The following is a 20,888-nucleotide window of genomic DNA, read 5'->3' as shown; positions in this document are numbered from 1 at the left end:
GCTGACATACACGTTCAACAACGCACGACGCACATAATCCGCCTGGAGGCGAGCGATCGGAACAAGCCGTGGAATGGCTCCTTAATTAGGTTCGAAAATGGCAACGCTGATGAGCTTACACGACCCGGAAAACCTCTGCATCGTAGCGCAGCAAGCAGTGCGTGTGGATCTAAATAATAAAAAGAACGCAGGAGTGTGGCGCGGGCGAGCACAGCTGCTTGTTACATAAAAAAAAAACGGCGATATAACACACCGTCTATAGCGGAAGAACAATGGCAAACATCATAACACCTACATACCAGATGTTTCAGCGACGACTGCCTGCTTGCAATCAATTTGAGGCAAGAACGGTTCACTTCTCCTGGCCGACTCTCCCAGCACTGGCGCGCTATCAGACTTCGCAATAATCGCAAATTATTTATTTATTTAACTACGTGTCACTAATTTGTGTTGTCTCGCTTTGTTTCTTTTTCTTTTCGCATTGTCCTCCTGTGTGCCTTTTTTTTCGTGCAGCTGTGCTTTCATACTATAAGTCCGTCACAACTTCCAATTTTATATTGTTCAATGATTGTAAATTTACAGTTAGTTACATTCTCGTAAAACTGGCTCCACAATGTAGACTTGCTGCTCACCTGTTGATCTCGATCGTCGAAATGCGCCAACGTATTATTTCGTTGTTACGTTTCAGGGAAGATGAAATATATGGCGTCTAAAAACTGCTATCGATTCAGCCAGCGCCATACCTGCGCTGAAGGAAATTATTCGGGATTTCGTCAATGAGCAAACTGGCCCCTGTCGCACAGTTTCCTTCGTCCGGTACTGCTGCGAATTTTAGCCCGGAGAACGTGCTCATTTTCAGTCCAACGCGTCCAAATAATAATGATCGGAGACAGTGGCGCCAGCCAGAGATTTTTTCGGGGGAGGCGCGCACTAGGCCACACACGGACACATTATATATATATATATATATATATATATATATATATATTAGCGGGGAACGTACCCGGCGTGCCTCCCCGCGTGTGTGTGTGTGTGTGTGTGTGTGTGTGTGTGTGTGTGTGTGTGTGTGTGTGTGTGTGTGTGTGTGTGTGTGTGTGTGTGAGAGAGAGAGAGAGGTGAACCAGACGCCCGAGCTGTTTGCTATCCTACACATGAGGGAAGATGGTTAAGGGATAAAACTGCAGCGCAACTTGAAGCTGCGAAGGATTTCTTTTCAGCTCGGAGAGAGAGAGAGAGAGAGAGAGTTATAAGGCCTTATTGAGCCGAAAAAGCTCCGAAGTTTTGTTGCCGTGCGCCGACATCTCGCGGTCGCTGATCTGACGTCACCCTGTTTTCATCGGAAAATTTGGCTCGGGGCCAATGCCGACTGCCATATTCAAATATACATGAAACGCAGAAACGCCCTGGTTAGCGGTAGGCGTACTTGAATGTGTCGCGCTTGACAGAAAAAGGTTAATTCCACAGATTGTTCTCAGAAGATATATTGAGTTAGCGACTCAATTTTTCTTTTTCGAAAATTGCCTACAGCCGGCACACGCAATAACAGAAGAAAAAAAAACGGAACATCAGGTTTGCAGTTCCAAAACTTTGCGCCACAAAAGAAAGGAAAGAAAAGAAAGAAGAAAGAAAAAAACTTGCAATCTGGGAAGAGAGTTCAATCCGGTGATGTCGGAGTGTCGAAGGTGGACAAATATACGACGCATTAGTGTAGACATGACGCTAAGTTATTACGTCATTCAAGCGCGTTTTGCGGAAGTCTTATTCACAAGTTAGAGGTGTAGTTCAGAGAGGCGTATATTATTACGTCATTTTTTTTTACTTTTTCACATTAATGGATTGCATTTACGTAATTAGAATGTCTAGTTTTTATTTCGGAGCTACACAGTAGCAAACTTGATGCTTGACCTTAGTGCTAAATATTTTCTATGCAAGGCTGCGTTTCTTTAAGTAAAAACGAAAGGCCTAAATCAAAGATAGATTTTAATTTTGCCATTCAGACAGAACGAATCTCATCAAAGTCGGTTCAGTTCAAACAAGACTCACACTTTTATACACATCGAGAGGTTATCCGGAATTGAAGCAAGGATGATGCGCAAGGCTTCTAACAATGCAAAGGCGAAAGATGCCATGAATCACATTATGGTTTGATTTTTTCTCTTCAATTTCCTTCATGGATTATCAGTAGTCCGGGAGAGTGGCCGATACTAGAGATAGCGAAGACCTGGCATCATGCCAGCGTCAATGACAAAGGGCAAGAAGAAGGGAAAACGAGAAGAACCCTCACATGGTTACATGGCCCTTGAGATACCTAAATACTTTGAGATTAGCATTCGACGTATCCCTATCAACGTAACTAGATTAGCTAGTAATGTTGGTCCCTATACAGCCCAGCCATTAGCCGCCACACATTTGTGACCACGATAAGAATATAAACTGCGATGTCGACGCTTTTTATTGATACAGCAATTATGTGGACACTCCAGGCGCATTTGGGCCGTCGCCGTGAGGATCCGTGTGAGTGAAAGCGTGGGAGGGTGAGCCGGCGAGCGCGGTTAAATCTCGCGTGCGCGAGCGAGGAACGCCGCCCGAATGCCGGCCCTCTCCTGTAGCGCGCGAGACAGGGGGGGGGGGGGTGAGGCAAGGGAGGAGGAGCGTTCTTCTCCGGCGTTGCTACTATGCCTCGCCTGCCGCTCCATACAGAGTGGAGACAACCGCGGCGTCTACTACGGCGTTGGCAACGCGAATCGCGGACGCCGTAGTAGACGCCTTTGGCGGACGCCGGAGGGACGCGTTGCCGGCGCTTGTGTGTCTTGACAGCGGTCTGTGACGTGGCCAAAGTGCGGGCCCGCGCGGGCCTCATTTTCAAAGCGATCTGCGATGTTTGCAGAGTGCGCGTAGTGCCAGTAGCTTCGTATGCGCTGTGCCTTCGACGTTTCGAACGCCTTGAAGCGACAGATCCACGGAGGTCAATTGGCTCGCGGCTGCTGCCATGATTCCTAACTCCAGCATTTTCACAGACAGTTTCCGCTGTCATCGAGCGATGTGTGTTCATCTTTACCTGTACGCGCGTGACACCATGCTGGTTAATTTAGTTAAAATACGTTGACGGTCTAGTTGGTTTGAATCCATGACAGAATGTGTAAGCGCGACTGAACAAGGACGTAGAAAGAAGCAGGCTTACAAAGACGGCGCTGTCTCCGTGTGTCTGTTTCTACGTCCTCGTTGAGTCACGCTTACGCATTCTATCAGTGTTAATTTAATTAGTAAGCGAATGTTAATAAGGTTATACGGCCGATAAAATTACTATCCTTAGTTCGTACAGCTATCTACTAATTTGCTATCGCAATAAGTGCTTCGCCTTTCCGGCGGAACTGCGATTATTATTATTTTTTTGTAGTATAGCCCATCGACTATTCTGGCTGTCTGAAACATCCTGAATTAAAGGAAAGAAATGTGATAGAGCGCGTCCAGCTACGTAAGGCGTCCAAGTGCAGCAAACATTTATTTCTAGTTCTCAAAATTTTATATTAAAGCTTTACGCAATGAGACAAGCTTTCCAAAATTAGCCGACGATTACGATACTCTCTAATAAGAAATTTGAGCGCAGCTTTATACGAATTTTTTTAAAGTCAATATTTTATATTATGATCATGTAGGTACATGGTTTGTATAATGAAGAGAACGTTGTGAGTAGTGTAACTGACGCGGACATCTGTCTCGTGCGGTACATTGCAAACGGAGCTAACTGTGACGCGGTTGCGTCGCTAATCGAAAGATCGCCAGAGGCACCGCGTCGGTGACGCGTGGATTCGATTCACAGCAGCCGCCGCAGACAGACCTTCGCTCATGCAGCGCTTTGTTTCCATACAGACGACGCGCGTTACTCTGGCGCCATATCGTAGCCATCGTCTCCGCACAGACCCGTCTTGCGCGGCACTACGCTTCTCGCGCTTTCGTTCCACCAACGACGAGAGCGGCTCTTGGTCGCGGGGAAATCGCGCAACCAGTGTCAGCGGCGACAACACCCAAGGGAGCGTCACATCGAGCCTTACTCATAGCCGCTCGCCATCGCACCTTGCAGGAGATGTGATATCCGTCACACACGCTGGTACCACGGACTGATCTCAGCAGCTGACGCCGCGGACGTGAGTAGCTCTCCCCACCTCACGCAAACCTGACACCCCCTCGGAAGCGCAGATGAGACTGCCCATGCGGCTACGGATGCCGTTGACGCTGGCAACTCGGCGCATGCGCGCGCCTTCTCGCCCTCTGTTCCTCCTGCGTTTCTCGCTTCATGCTTTCACTGTACCCTCCTCCTCCACTTTCCTCCTCGCGCTCTTTTTTTTCAGCTCCCGCTGCGCTCCGCGTTCGCCTTCATCTTTGGCTGTGCTGGTTCGCTCGGTTACGAGGTATACGACGCCGAGGCACATCGACGCTCAACGCAGGAACGGGTGCCTAAAAGCCGCGCTCTAAAAATTTGATTAATTCCTGTTGTTTTACGTGCCAAGACCCCGACTTAATTGTGAGGAACGCCTAAAGTGGACGGGCTTCGGATTAATTTTAACCATGTAGCGTGCACCAAAATAGAAATACCGCGCGCGGTTCTGCATTTCGCCCCCATCGAAATGCGGCCCCGCGGTCGGGATCGAACCCTCGACATCGAGCTCAGCAGCGCAATGCCGTGCCGCTGATTAGCCAAGGCGACGTATTTGTTCGTTTGTTTAAAAGTGCCTCATAGGCGCCTGTTGAAGCATAGCGTAAGGAGGCCGGTTGGGGGGACGTGCAGCAAATGTTACGGCACTATTATAAACTAAAATTAAAGATAGAGCGGTAGTAGCGACATTTATGATGAACATATGATGAACACCAACTAACCGAGCGCCACGCCATTTAAGTCTCATTCAACACGCACGCTCCCAATGCCCGCGCGAAGCGACACACGTTGTCTTTCTTTCTATGTTTTCATATATGAAACGATCACCAAAAAAAAAACTGAACACCCACATTAAAACTTCTTTGTAAATTTCATACACCGTGCAAAGGTGACAGAGAGAACAAATGTCAAATGCCTGACCGGCGACAGTCGCCCCTTTATTTCTCCAAATGCGCCAATTCTCTGGAGAAACCTTTACAGCACGGGAAAGCAACAGAGACAGTTGAGGCGTAGGTGGTATGCGTACATCCGCAGAGGCACAGCTGCTGTCACGGACGCCGGAAACCTCGACCCTCTTCCCAGGCACATCTGGAGCGCGCACAATTTAATATCGCCACTCTGGGAGAGCGCGTCAGACACCGAATGCCAGGCGTGCGCGGCATGTTATCTGCGCGTTTAAACACGAAGGCAACGAATGTCGCCGCGCAGACTGCTCGACATTTCTAACGAGCATTCTTGCTCCCTCTCCGGTCACTCACTTTTGCCTTCAGTTCAGGTTTCTTCTTTATTTTTTTTTCGTCCTCGGGGGAAGCTACATCCGCTATTAAAAACAAATAATTAAGAAGTGCGCGCTCTCTAAAACGACGGGCTTTAAACAACAAAAGAGAACAAAGCTACGTATACGCCCCTTTGAAACATTAGAAGGATTCGCCGCTGGGATGAGCAGCTTCTAAATGAGACACTGCGTCAGAGCAAAACAGACGTTTGTAAAGGTCCATTTGGTACGTTTAACCCCTTCTTTGGCGGGGGGGGAGGGGGGAGTCTTAACCCATAAATTTCCCAGTTATTTAATTTAAGGTCAAATCACGCGTCAACTGCGCTGTGGTAAATGTCAACTCCGGTGTCCTAAACCAAGTCGCTTACTTTCGTTGGGGAAAAAAGAGGGGGGGGGGGGGGGGGAAGGGTCTTCATTTTACGAAGTCGCGGCTCTAAGAACTGCCGACAGCTGAAAATCTGCGAATGAATCGGAGATACTTTTCCTTTGTTTTTTTCACGCAGGACTAGAAGCCCTGACTAAAGGCTGACAGGTCTGACGAAGCTAGACGTTGGCTTCCCGAAAGAGTTTTACAAACTGTCTAGTATATAGAGGCCTAGCGTGGTCAGCAGCACATGCTTGACAGCACGGTGCACTGCCGTATTTAAAAAAGAAACGCTTACAGTGCCACAAACCCCAAGAAATAGTTATAGTGCGTGGCAGTGCAAATGCGGGCATTCATTCTAATGTTGAAAGTTCACGGACTACTTGCACTAACGAAATGAATAAAACAAAAATTGACTAAACTATTACGACGTGTGTTGCACGAATTATCGGAGAATCGGGTTCATCCAGGTACGTTCCGATTATACGCCGTAGATTTCGCAGAACGACACGACGACGACAAACATTTCTAAACAGCCATAAAAAAGAGAAGGTGAACTCACCCAGGGTAGCAACTTTCTGGGCGCGAGGTGCCCCTGCAATTGACAGAGGATTGCGGGAAATTAGTCCAGGGCTTGACGGTTTCACTTCGCGCACAACAACAAAAGAATCGCTGGCGAACTCAAACAAACAAAAGAAGTCGGAGAACGCTGTCAGATGAGAACACAGAAGCCCGGAGGTCCACCGGTGACTGCGTGGTGGCAACTCGTGTATACACCAGAACGAACTCGCGTGTACAGGCGAATACACACACAAAAATTGCACGTACTGCGATTGATAAGCACGCTCGAACAGGAGCTCAACCACCGAGGACGCGCGACGGTGCCGTCAGGAACGGACCGATCAGATCGTAGCCTCTTCCTGCTTCACAGGCTCGCGCACGACGCAATGTTCAACAGTGGCCGAAGAAGAAATAAATGCGGAAATCGCGCAGACGGCGTGGATTGCGGCGATATGGGACGCTCGGCGGAGACGCCACGCAAGCAGCAGGCCGCGCGAGCAGTTTATGACACGCAGCCGTCGACGTCGTCCGTGATGCGGGGAGGGATCGAGTGCGGCGTCACACAGATGACGCCCGAGAATCGCGCGCGCGAGAGCGACAGGCGGGCAGGGGGGTCGCGGAGGAGCGTCACAGCAGCGGCCGGAGCGAACCGCGAGCGCGCACACACTGACTGCGGCCCAGCGCCCGTCGAGGGCAAAACCACACGACGGAGACGATGCCGCCGCCGCCGCCGGGGCTCTCGGGCAGAGCGCGCGCGCTCCCGGAGCTCGGAGCGCCGCCACCCACATGCCGCGCGCGGCTCAGTTCAAAAGAGGACCGCGAGACCGAGTTCGCGAGCACGCGTTCGCGCGCGTCTGCACCCCGGCACAAGAGACGGAAGCCTGCAGCGCGCGGCGCGAGCTTCCGCCGCTCATGCAGCGCTTTCAATCGAGCCGTCTGCACGCTAGGAATTCGGCCCCGTGTATTACTCCTCGCCCTGAACCGGCAGTGGCCAGATCGACAGAAGTTGTCGGTGCTGTTTATGCGCGTTAGGCACGTTATTAAACCCGAACGGGAAGAAGTGAAAGAGGCAGCCCCTCTTGCGCCCGATTCCTTCGAGTGAGACGTGTGATCGGTGGTTATCGTGACGTCGTGACACAGAGCTAAAAATTTGCTGACGTTGCGTACAGCAGTATATATGACCGGGTACGACGACGATGCCGCCGTTGCGCACAAAATACAGACGAGGGAGCTCTCTGAGCGTGTCTTCTGGTTGCGCTCGCGGGTGGAAGAAGCAGCGATCGAAGAAACGAGCGAGCGCGCGCATCACAACGTCATGATGCAACAGCCTCGATTCTGGGTGTACCGAAACTGGTTAGAAAATAATTACTACGGTAAATTATTTACGGCAATCTGGCGCGTGAGAGTGTTTTGTTTAGGGTTTCGAGGGTTAACTTAGATCTTCCCTTAACGAAAAAAAGAAATGGTAAGCCGACAATATCGTGTGGATACCCATTTAAAACCCTTCCCCGCGCAGATATATGTATATGTCTCTTCACTGGAGTAGCCTCTTACGCTGTACACAATTTCACCATTATTCACCTCCAACAGTCATGGTTACTTTCCTGTTAATTTATAATGCGAAAGTGCAGATTGAAACCACAGGCTGCAACGGACAGAACGAAAACAAAGAACAGCTGCGCGACACGTGGTTGTTTAAATCACACGGTCCCGCTGTCTATACATCAACCAGTGCAACACCAGTGCAACACCAGTCACAGGTGTCGCTAACCTGCTCCGAGCAACTTCGCGAAACAATGTAAAGCGCTCTGATGAATGGCTCATTGAACATTTTTCAATCAGCGCTGCAGATGTTTCACGTCCTTCAGTTCGCCCGGATAAATAATACAGATTCACTGTTGCAGCTGTGCCGATGCTATAGATAATTTTCTTTTATAACTCGCGGCGGTGTAGCTCAACAGACATTTAGGTTCGTCCGCAGCGCATAACGTCACATATTCAATTTCTGGCCATGGCTGTCGCACGAATTCGATGCAGGCGGCGTACACCAACGCGCGTTATTTATTAAATTAGGTGGAAGCACTCAACTATAGGACCTCTCTCGTATGCCGCACTGCATACAGTCCAATGCAATTAAACGCGCAGGCGTATGCTCTAAAGGTAGATCGACTATTCGAGTAAATATTCGATACACCCAAACTCGCCCATAGCTATATAACCTTTGTCATGCGTTCGTTATGGAGAGATTTGTTCTATTTCGTGCAGCGAGAAGAGCGAAGAAGTCAATTTATTGAAAACGAAACTACGCGTAGCAGACAGTAATTTTGCCTGTGCTTTGAACTGTCATCTCAGTGTGATTAAGAATGGCGTTACTGGAGCGTGGGACTGCATGTGTAGAACTCATGAGGTCGACATCCTGAGCATGCCTGCCAATTCTCCCGAATTTTTCGTAAGGCTTACGACATTGGGCCTGTTTTACGAATTTACTAATTTGGCATAAAAAAAAGAAATAAATACGTCTTGGCGAAAATGCTTGCTCGCACGTCAGTCTCCGAACCTTCCGTGGGGAGGGTCTCTAACGGCGAAACGATGCAAGAGGTGGGCCGGCTTGGCGCAAGTTTATGCAGAGAACTTGTGGAGCCAACATCAGAGTCACTGGAAAAGTCACTGTCTTCTAAAAGGGCAACGTGTCGTTTGTCAGTTCTTGCTGTTCTAAGTTTGCTGCTGATTGTATGCAACTGCAGACCAAGCTTTAAAGATGTGCGCGCTATGTATTCCCTTCCTCCCCACCGCCTTCTCTTCCCCTCTCGGTGCCGTCTCTCCGGGATTTCACGAATTTAGAGGTTGCGAGGTCGGCAGCTGTATACGGTGCCGAGGCGTCGGGCGAAGAGACTTCCAACGCGCATGCGTGGACGCGCTGGCAGCGGACGTGCCGTGTTTCGATACGTTCAATGTCCACCTATTTTTACGAGAGAATCGGTCAGCATGTTTCGCGTGTTCAATAAATACAATGAACGATTTCGCTTGATGCTGCAGTTCGTTACATTCGCTTTCGACTGCACAGTTGTCGGAACATAAAATCCGCATATTTAATCACAAAGACGGGACGTACACGTGGGAGTTGAGCACTGGACAATGTCGATCCGGCGGCGATCAGCAACGGCGGCGGCACTCCGAAGCTACTGCTGCTGCTGCAAGGCAATGCGCGCACGTGTTCACGAACGAGAGGTGGGCGGCGCTCGGAGCAGCAAGGCTCGCGACACCGCAGGGCGCGCGACACGCAGCACGATGTGACGCCGGGGCGAACTCGTGCACAGGACGAAGGCATGCAGGCGATGCCGCGGCACGATATATAGTGTGCATGGTTGATTTCGATCGTTACTGCACGATGATTTGGACAATGCCTATGTGTAATGTGAATATCCTACAACGTTTCTGCTTATAGAGCGGCAACGCGTCAGACACCCAACATCAAGGAATAATGTAGAGAAAGAAGAAGACGTTACGTGCATCGCGAGGAATTTCATTAGAGCCCATCAACATCGATAATAACAACGGTTGTGATATATCCTGCTCCCATCGCAGCAAATGAGTTTGGAGCAGCAGGAATGGATATACTACGCTGTTTTCTTATGGTTTCCTTTCTTTTTTTTATTTTCTCGCCAAGCTATAAACCACTTTCCGCCAGCCAGGACATCGTAAGACACATGTACAATCGGCCCTGCATGGTCGTGGGCTGTGCGTAACGGCTGTGCCTCTGCATGGGTGTTGTTGGAATCTCAGTGCTGACACTCGTTATTGTAATCGCACTGCTGGCACGAAGTGTTGCAAATAGGTCGCAAGCCCCAAGGGTAGCGTTGGCCTGGCGGCCTGGGGCACAACTGGAAGCATCCGAAGGTCCGGGCAAAGCATGAGTCGACTGCTAACAGAACAACTTGTTTATTCTAGCATCGCAAAAGAGCGGCCGGTCAGGTCGACCGAAGTGGAGAGACGGGAGAGCACGCTACTCAACAGAAGAAATCGGAGCCTCTCTCCTGGCGTCCGGAGGCACCTGCTCTTGTACTCTCGGAGTTGAGGGCAAGAGGGAACGTCATGGGACGAGACCACGTGACAGCGGGGCACGGACAAGCTGAGAGACATGTTGAGACGAGTGTAGTGACGCATCAGCCGGGCCGGCGCCGGTCAGACCTCCTCGCTTCACACTTGGGGAGCTCCTTTCCCCGGCTGCCGCGCTTTGACAAGCGTGGGCACACACACACACACACACACGCACACACGAAGACACGTGGCACTGAAACATGCCTGGGCGCGCTTGGCGGGGATGCGTTGCGGCAGCTCCGAACGGGCCAAAATGTCCGCCGCTTTGAACGAAGCCCCGGCGTCCGTTGCATCCGCGCCGGCTATACCGCGCGTCGTAGGCGAAACGTAACAGTGTACTTCGGGCTACAGAGTGTTTATAAGGCCCCTATTAAAAAGACTCTTCTACGCGCACAGCTCAACATACAAGCAGAGGCCACCGAAAGCCTGGACGAAACAAAAAAGCACCGTGAAGAATCATGGCGATTCTTCACACGCATCCTCAGACCTGGAAGATCAGCGCAATCTGGTGAATCTGCAGGTACCGTATGCAGGGATCGCCAACGGCTTTCTGAACTATAAGTGAGCCAGCAACGCTATAAATTACAACCTTAAAAGTGAAAAAGGGTGTGAATGTGCCTGTAACTCACACCCTTAAGTGTTATTTATGTAACTCACACCTCAAGGGTTACGCATTTACACGCTTTTTCACCTTTAAGGGCGCAAATTATTTTACACTGAAGCCTGGACGAAGAAAGAACTACTCTTTGACGCGCTGATGCACGAAATAAATGTTCGCTTTCTCTCTCTCTGCGCGCACTCGTCAGACCATAATGACGATAATGATTTCTAATGGCATCCCCTTTGAAACGGGGCGCCGACAAATAGCCACCTGTACATCCCGCATGAGCTAATCAGGTTTTACTACATCTAATGCAGTCCAGCATTTTGCCTATCTCTCCTTGCTCTTCTCTCTCCTCATCAAATATTATTTCGCTATACTGTACAGTTACCTATATGCATGCATGTAACGACCCCGGCCCCTTCCATCTCTGCAACGCTTTTTATTGCTACGGAAGTTATAGCGATACTACAGGCGAACTTTTGCCGTCGCAGTCACCGTGATGTTCTCAAGTGCATCTGATAAAACCACGTCGCGAGGGCGAGCCGAGAAGAATGATGTAAAGGAGGGTGGCTTGACACGCGTTGGAAGTCACGCGACCAAGTGCGCACAAAAGGGGGACGCGGGGAACAACGGTGGAGGCGAGCGCGCGCGTCCACTTCTCCAACCCGGCCGTGGCTGCGCATCGCTGTCCCCGCGGCTGAGCGCATACACAGCCAGCGTGCCTTATCTTGGAGGTTAAGCTGCGGCGGGTGCAAACGAATGGCGAGCAGAGATGGTTGGTGGCTTCGTGTGCACTGTCTTCCAGCGCGCCTAGAGATGGAGCTCACGTAATCTCAAGTTTTGGTGATGCACTGACGTGAGCGGCAGCACGAAACGTTCGCTCTCATCTCCCAGCTCTCTTCATTGCGCCAGCGTTGTGACAGCGAGCGTGCGCAGCCATCGCGTGAAATATGTTCATGGTTGCCTGTGCGCGCACATGACACCATGCTGGCCAACTTCGTTACTAAGCGACTGTGTTTACTGAATATTACACGACCGATAAATGTACGAACCTTACTTCGTGCACTTGTATAATACTGTGCTATAGCTATGAATGCTTCGCCCTTACTCGCAGGGGTGGCATAGTGGCTATGGTGCTGCGCTACTAAGCCCGAGGGTGTTGAATCGAATCGCGTCCGCGGCGGCCGCATTTATTTGGGGGCGAAATACAAAGGCACTCGTGTACCACGCATTATGTGTACGTTAAAGAACACTAGGTGGTCAAAATAGATCGGTAGTCCCTCACTATGGCGTGCCTCATAATAAAATCGTGGCTCTGGCATGTAAAACCCCCCAATTTTATTTTTTAATGCTTCGCCCTTCGAGCGAACTTCCGACTTCTTTTTCAACAATACTTTAACCTATTTTACTTATCTCAACTGCAGACCAGCTAACGCTTCTGCCAGTTACAAACCCCTACCCTTCTGGAAAGTTACAAACCCCTACCCTTCTGTCTGCACGGCTGGGTGAGCACCTTGGCATTTCATTACAATGCGCTGCGTCGTCTCCGGGCTGCTGCTGCAGAAGACAGGTGCCTCATCCTATTCGAAATATTTGCTGCAGTATGTTTCTGTCCTCAGACAGATAGGTCGGGTGTCAAATGGCGAAGCACTGCCCTTTGTGTTATCGTACAAATCGTACAAACCGTTTGTGTTATCGTACAGCGCACGGCAGCACGTCCGAGCAGACAGCGACTGCATAGGTCTGCGAACTTCTTTGAAGGATAAACCATCTCACTCGCCCGCTCAACGAAGCCTGCTAATCCCGCCCACCAGTATTACACACGTCCATCCTGACGCAACTGTGCCGACCAAATATTGCGAATGGTTGAAATGTTAGAAAAATAAAAGAAATAGGTAGACGAGGAGGTGTGCGTGGCGGTCTCACTTGAAGCGGGACGAAAGAAGCTCGAAACCTTTTCTTTTTTAAGAAGCGACGAGGAACGCAGATAGGCCAGAAACGGGGCCTCCCAAGGGGCGTCACGCGCACGCATACGAAATCACGCCCGCAAATGCGGTTCTTCCAGCATTTCAACCGCGACCGAATGCCGATGCGACGGGAGCGTCCGTGCGCAGCCGCGGCCTGGCTGCCTCCACATCCCGCGTCATCGCAGCGCAGCACGGCCGCATTTCCGCGAGCCCCCCCGATGGTCCCGCAGGAACCATCGGGCTGCAGAGAGACTGCCGTTGACGTCGCAACAGCCCAAGGTGGATGCGCCTATACGAATCCCCACCCCGCAGTCACAACAGCCTCCGGGAGCAGCTTATAATGCGCAAAGAAACGGGAGAGCGCATATCGTGGATTCGAGAGAAATGCCGGTGAACCGGGAGGGGATCGTATAGGAGCGGGAGAGAAAGAAGACAAACAGCGGGATAAAACGATGCTTACGCTGTCACGAGGAGGCTCTTCGTCAGGGGAAACAACGAAAGAAGGACAGAAAGGAAGAGAGAAAAAAGTGAGAAAGAAATCCCCGGTGAATGACGACGCAGCCACGGGGGATACGAAAAGGAGGCGAATAAAGAATGCAGGCGAGGCTCCGGCGGCTTCTTGCACGGACGGCGAGAAAGGACGGCGGGGACGGCGATGGTGCATCTCTTCCGGGCAAGGCATCTTCAACGCTACCCACTCCCCCCGCTTCTCCTCCACTTCGTCACAGTTTCCTTTCGTCCATAAAAGCCTCTCAGCTGAAGAGCTCGGTGCCTCGCTCGCACGTCTTTCTCTCACCTGCCACTTACTTCCTACACACCTCCGCCCTTCCTCCATTTTAACGCTTCTTTATGCGCGCATCTTGAAAGACGCAAACAATGCATGCGCTTGAAATAAATACATATAGAAAGTTAAAAGGAACGGCACGGGAAAAAAAAGAAAGGGGCGACATATAAATAGCCTGTCGCTATCTACAACGAAGGCCATATATAGGACGACCGACACATCCTCGCCGCATCTCTAGCACTCACGCGAGCATGCGCGAGTTCGCACCTCGAGCCCCTTTCTGCACCGAACGCCGGCACTTTACCCGCCTGCCGGTCATCTGGACAAAGTGCAACGCCTGGATCGAGGACAAAGCAAGGGCACCAGCCGCTTCTTTTTGTCTTTCTGTTCCTTTCTTTTCCATCCATCCATCCGTCCGTCCGTCCGTCCGTCCGTCCATCCATCCATCTCCATACTCCAATGTTATCACGCTACAATCATGACAGCGGGTGTATAAATAGTTTCGTGTTACATGAGTACTTTAGACAGTAGGCGAGGAATGCTGCAGTGAAACAGCGCACGAGAGTGGGACACTCCTGGGTAGCAGCAACCTCGGATGTGTGGGTGGGTGAGTGGGCCAAGGGCGAAAGCAGGATTAAGCCGAAAGCACGCAAAGTCGTAAAGTCAAGAAATGAAACCAACAAAAAGATGGAGATCGATTAGCAGCAATTTTGCAGTGTTTCGAAAGCTATCACCGTGACCACATGGAACTTTGGGCGTAAGTGCAAACTGCCTCGCCTTGCATTGCTTTGCTTGTGCTTTTTCATTGCTTTTTCATTTACCTTGCTTTGCTTTTGCATAGTTCTTGCTCGCTTTGCTATCGCTAACTGCTACTGCTTGGGTTGTTTTTGCTTTACATTGCTTTTGCATTGCTTTACGATTGTTTGATTTTGCTCTGAATTGATTTGCTTTTGCCTTTCTTTTCCATAGCTTCTACATTACGCTGCTTTGCAGTTCGTCGTTCTTTCGTTGCTTTTTCGCTTATTTCACTTTGCTTTTTTATTGTTCTGCTGCGCATTGCTGTTGCTTTTGCACTGCATTTCTTGCATTGGTATTGTATTGCTTTACTTCTTTTGCATTGATTTTGCTTGCTTGCTTGCTTGCTTGCTTGCTTGCTTGCTCTGTTCGCTGCTTCGGTATTGCAGTTCCCCTCTCACCCTTTCTAAATAGGATGGGCCGTAATTGTGGATTTCACAAATTCGAACGAGACGTCGCCCACGCCCTTCCCACAGACGAAGGCATGCTCGATTTCAACTGCTTCAAAAAATAATCGAGCCACGCCCCAGTAGTCAAACGTATTAACGAATGAAATTTCGCGATCAGCTTACGTTACATTAAAAAACACAGCACACTCTTAAAGGACCCCTCACCAGGCCCCACAACAAATTTTGGTTGTACGCTAGAAGTTTCTATCTCGGCTCATTAATAGTCGAGATAGCAATATTTCAGTGCCGCGAACCCATGATTTCAGGAGGCGAGCTCCACTGCCAAGCGAGACACTCGGCCCATCTAGCCTCCGCAAGCGAAATTCCTTCTCTGCGTTCCCCCATACCGGACCTCGAGGATCGCGTTACGCATACTAGCCACCATAGGCATAGGTCACGGGCCCCACCATCATTATTTTTTTCCTCCTCGCTTTTGTGCGGCGCGGCGCACTTTCGCTAATGGCGTCGTGCGCAAGCTGTTGCGACTGTCTCGTTTCGCACTATTTTGCGTGCAGTGCACGAGGACACTCGACTAGCGGTATAAATCAGTGCTAAACGAATAGTGAGGCAGATACAATCGGATCACAGAGCATCATCCCGCGCTGGAACGCGGTAAAAAATGACGTAGTTTCGGTGTTGCGCACGCGACTTCACGACGTGGGAGTAAGCAGACGAAACGGAAGTACATCTCTCTCGCTGTGGTGCGAAGTAAAGAAGTAAAACACAAACATGCCGGCAATCGGTTTGTGCTTCAGTATTTCTTGAATCTTTAATTCGTAGATATATACATATATATATATATATATATTGTTACGTGTGGAAAGACAGAGACGAAAGAGGCTATTTACAGGCTATTTACAGTGGAGCCAGAGAGCGAGGCCGAAACTCGCTCGCGCCAAGGGCACAGACTCACTTCGTCGTTCTCGCGGCGGCTCGTCTCGAGCATCTCGCGGATAATATCGTCATAGTGTGTGTATATATATATATATATATATATATATATATATATATATATATATATATATATATATATATATATATATATATATATATATATATATATATATATATCGCTTTGTGAAGGCCAGCGAAAGGCCAGCGAAGCTGTGTATGTGAGCCCCTTAATGGCGAATTGCACTTCCGCCGCGGGTCGGCCCGGCATTGCACTATCTTCGGGATCGGCCCACGTATCGGCCAATGAATGAAACATTTTTGGTCTATGTCCACGAGATGTGCCAGAACCTAGCCATAAACAGCTTCGCTGTAAAAGAGCAGAAGTGGAGCGGACGTCAATGACTCTAATGCGCAGGCAGCCTCCGCAGCTCTACCACGCCGGTCGTCGTGTCATCTGCAGCACTGGTGGTATACGCGCACACGAAGTGCCAAAGAGATGCCTTTGAGCGAGCGTGTTTTCCTTTCTTAATTTATTTCCTTGCTCCTCTTTTTTTTTTTTCGAGTGCTGCATGACTCATCGATTAAGCATCTGTTTAATGGGTTAATTTGGATTAACTCTTCTTAGCGGGCAATCGGCTGGAGTTTTGTGAACGTCATAATTGTGGATACCTGGACGTGTTACGGTGTTGCATTCTGATAGACGGTGTATAGTGCGGAGATATGTATACGCCGCCAGACAGACGAGTAAAGGACGCACGAGCGCCAATCTGTCGTGTCTTTTTCGTCATCACATGCGTTTACCTTTGTCTCCTCGCTAAAAGTTTATCGAGTAAGCATAGTAAGCGTGTCCTTATAACATTCCGGATACAGCTGAAACGAACAATTTATGCCTTCTCACCCGTTGTATCACGTCAGAATGCCAAACGCAGCCGTTACCTGTCACTTGGCAGCTCACTCAATGATCACAAGCATTATAGCTAAAAGCGCTAATAAAGAAAGCCAGCAAGCTAACTGCCTCGCAGTCGTCAACTTCCCTGCTGCGCGTATTTCAAACGCACAGCGCCAAAAGCTTGACAGCGAGCGCAACTACACCCTCAAGCGCAAAACGCCGCTGCGGTGTGTTTAAGTCAACAGGACCGGCTAAAGAATGAGTCAGGTGACCGAAGGGTGACCATTAATAGAGTTTAAAAAGAAGACTGCCGTAGATCCACAGCTAGTACTACAACGCTTTCCTAAATTTTAACTACAGTGCGAGACCGGGCTCGTTTGTGTCCCACCTTGTTAAGCAGCACAAAACCACACAAAGGACGGCAACCTAAAGTTAAAAGCCTGCGCCGTCCCCGCACTCCGGTTTCGCGCGCATCTTCCTTCTTCTGCACCGCGGCAAACACACGCGGCGGAGCGCAACTCGAGAAACGTCATGCGAGAAACTCCGCACGTCCCCCCAGGAAAACGACGGGGGACGAAACAAGGGAACTACGAAATGGGCGAAAAGGAACGTGAGACCCCCGGAATTGAAAGCAGTGCGAATGTGGGAAGGAAGGAGGGAGGGAGGGAGCGCAGCGAGTGCACGACTCCAGCGTTGCACGCAGCCCCGTCAGAAGAGGATCTCCATCGCACGCCCACACGAGCAGGGAAAAAGCTGTCGGAGAGGACGACGGCGGGAGATAAAAGAAAGAAAGCGAAGCAAGATGCGGGGGAAAAGCGAGAGTCCGAGCCGCTAAGAGGGAGGCTGTCTGTCAAGTCTCGTTAGTGCCAGAATACGAGCCTCGTCTCGCTCCTCCTCCTCCTTGTCTCCTTCCCGTGTTCTTTCCCCTCCATCCCTCAACAACGACGACAGGCAGGATCACTGGCGAGAGAGAGAGAGAGACTCAGCGTAGGAAGAGCGCGGGCGGCTGCATATTTTGCTATTGAGTTGATACGTATGAACATCTCTCGGGAAGAGCGGGTGGCTGACGTCGGAGTGATAGAGTGCGCGTGCGGATAACGCGAGAACTACACACGACGGAGTCTTATGTGCGCGCCACAGGAGTCGCAGAGCGCCTGCCGTCGGCAGTGCAATCTCTATACATTCCGGCGCGAGATTACGGCTTTGCACTCGGCCATGAAAGTTAGAGAGAGCGAGGGACGGCCGCGGGAGAGAGACGACGAAGTGACACGGAAGCCGCGGGCCTCGACTTGGCAGCCGCAGCGGCGAAACTTTCCCAGTGCTTTCGTTACGCGCCACAATCGGAGGCGGCTGGCTGACAGAGACGAGCCGCGTGACGGAGAGGGGCAGAGAAAGGAGGAACGCGGCGGTGCGCCGAATTTCATCACGGCGACGAGCGATTTCATCCCGTGCAGCCGGCGACGCGCGAAGCAGAGCGCGGTTTCCGACGCGAGAAAAGGGGAAAAAAAAGAGAAGAGAAGGTCGTTGAACCCACTGCGCTGCCGAGTGTAGGGATAGACAAGGTAAAACGAGAGGCGGATAAGTTTAGCAGTGAAATTATGCATAAAAGAGTCCGGTATAGTTGACTCGATGAGCAGCTTATGTCCGCGCTCACTCGTGAATGAAGTGTGGGTATTTTAGGCTGATATTAAACAAGTTCATAGCTTGTTCACCTTAAGTCTGCTGTTCTTAGACAAAAAAAAATGCAATGTGCTAGTTGAAGTATGTTCAGTGCAGTCGTTATGCGTGCATTCATTCATTCATTCATTCATTCATTCATTCATTCATTCATTCATTCATTCATTCGCATGCCTCAAGTGCTTATGAGCACTATAATATGCCGCGAAAGGTCACTATGTAGTACCGTACCTCTGAAAACACCATAGTGTTCCTTCTGGATGCATTACTTGTTTAATCCCGAAAGGTGACCGAAAAAAAAAATGCGTAGATTAAGTTCATCGCTGAGCTTCTGCTGGGCATCGGAGAGCTATACGCCATTTTTCTACTATGAGCGTTGAGATTGTGCGCGTTCCTTACGCAGCGTGAAAGTAATTATATATTCGTTCGTGGATCAAAAGTATCAACTTGCAATGCGCTGTCGGACGATGTTTTGGCGTAAACGGAGCTGGCACTTTTCGCTATTAGCTGAGCACTATCAACAGAGCGTGTCGTTTCCAGACACTCCCGCCATTTTGGAGGTGGCGGCTATGATGGCTATCCTATATCGTATGTTGCCGCCACAAATCGCCAATCGCAGCGATTATGAACCACTGTTCGCGCGGCGATTTAGCAGTCGCGCCTTACTGAGTTTCAGCACCTCTGCAGTATAAAGAAAATGGCTAAAAACGCAGGTGAGCAAGGAATCTACACAGTCGTCTTGCCGGGAGTTTAACGCCGACAAGAAATTATATAAGCGCTCTCCCTGGACGAACGTTTTGAATAATTCGGCGGCAATCAACGAGCTAACTGCTTGTTTAGAACGACTATTGATATAGCGTCAGAGTGCCACGCTGTTTCAAGAAAGCGCTCGCCGTCGGACTCGGCGATAGCTCACTCAGCGTCACCGTTTCAGCAGCGCCGCTGTGTGTGTTGCGAGTTCGTGGAAGCATCTCGCCGATTGCACTGTGAATCATAATCCTATATATAGAAGCAATAGAGGGAGCTTACAGAGAAATGGGACGCTACAATAACACGTGATATACATGTATATAGTGACTGTAACGTGATGCCACATCATGCACGTCAGTCTCAAACTGCAGTAAGCGGGCAGGGAAGGTTTTCGCCGCGGTCACGCATGCCGAGACATTCGCCGATCTGGCTAAAAGTCGTTGCTGCATACTTTCGCCTTCTTGTCACTCTCATTGTTCTGACTGCGACTTAAAGCTATGGCGAGCGTCACATGCTGTGTAAAGTTGTACGAGACTGTGCTCAGCGTTTTCACCGAAGGAACGGACTCTAATTTCGTCCGATATGGACGTCCGCACGACCGTAACATTATTTCGCACAGTAGTATACTGCTCCAAGACGGGAGTTCTTCTTCATTGTTCTTGCATTGCGGTGTATATCGGCCGCAGAATTAGTTTTTCCTTTTCTTCCGTACAATAAAGACAAGGTTATTAGAAACGGTTACACAGAAAAGGTTACACAGAAAAGGTTACACAGAAACGAAAGCAGACAGACAAGCGCAGTTCATGCTAGGCGTGCGTCGCCCTATCTCCAACCTAACACACACACACACACACACACACACACACACACACACACACACACAGAGAGAGAGAGAGACAGAGAGACGCGCGCGCGCGCGGGATAAAGAAAAGATAAAGATGAACATGCGAAAGACCGGAGTATTTCCAGCGTTTATTCCAACCCCTATACGAAAAACACAGCAGCGAAACCTACGAGCGCCAAGTAAAACGGGACGGCTACTCGGGAAATAGCTCGGGTCGGATATCAAGAGAAACAAAAAAAAGCAGCATGACATAGAAGAAAATACAGCCGCAGCGAGACGCGTACCAACAAAAGCAGGAACGCCAACACACAAAGGGATGACACACTCGACGAGGACGTCCGATGCACATTATATACGAAGCGGCGGTGCGCAAATCGCTGCCGCTGCCGACAGCAGGATAAGTCGGAGACGAATTTGTACTGGAAAAGAGCCCCCATTGCGACCCACTTCCTGCTGTCGTTGTATACTCACAGATATACCTACACGACCGCGTTATAGGTGACGCGCGCGCGCGTCTTTTTATCGCGCTTCTTCTCTGTGGATATCGCTTCTTTCGCGTCCTTCCGGAGAGTCAACGCGAAGCGGCGCGGCCTCTCGATATCGCCCTCGACGGAAATCGGTCTCAATCCGTCTTCACGAGGTGCAGAGAGAGAGAGAGAGAGAGAGAGAGAGGCGCCGCCTCGTTTGCTCGCGTCCGGCGGTCACCACGATGCGATCGAGTCTGTCGAGACAAAAGCGCGGGACAGCGTTCTCCTTCGCACCACCGTGCTTCACCAACACCTC

The 20,888-nt window shown here is 50.1% G+C and overlaps 1 protein-coding gene across 5 annotated transcripts in view; it reads right to left on the bottom strand.

The window, feature by feature from the left end:
* Positions 1-20,888, bottom strand: part of Tpst (tyrosylprotein sulfotransferase) — a 498,993-nt gene that overhangs the window by 399,149 nt on the left and 78,956 nt on the right. For 4 of the 5 annotated variants that reach the window (XM_070533909.1, XM_070533910.1, XM_065452600.2 and 1 more), the window contains exon 2: positions 6,356-6,388. The gene's annotated coding sequence lies outside the window, so the exon portion shown is untranslated. Of the gene's footprint in view, positions 1-6,355; positions 6,389-6,621; positions 7,019-20,888 lie in introns of those variants that run through there. The other variant, XM_065452603.2, reaches the window with a different exon arrangement.

Source organism: Dermacentor albipictus, chromosome 2 (assembly GCF_038994185.2).
Source record: "Dermacentor albipictus isolate Rhodes 1998 colony chromosome 2, USDA_Dalb.pri_finalv2, whole genome shotgun sequence".
Lineage (NCBI taxonomy): Eukaryota > Metazoa > Arthropoda > Arachnida > Ixodida > Ixodidae > Dermacentor > Dermacentor albipictus.
Note: the sequence above shows the minus strand (reverse complement) of the source record. Positions and strands in the feature narration are given on the sequence as shown.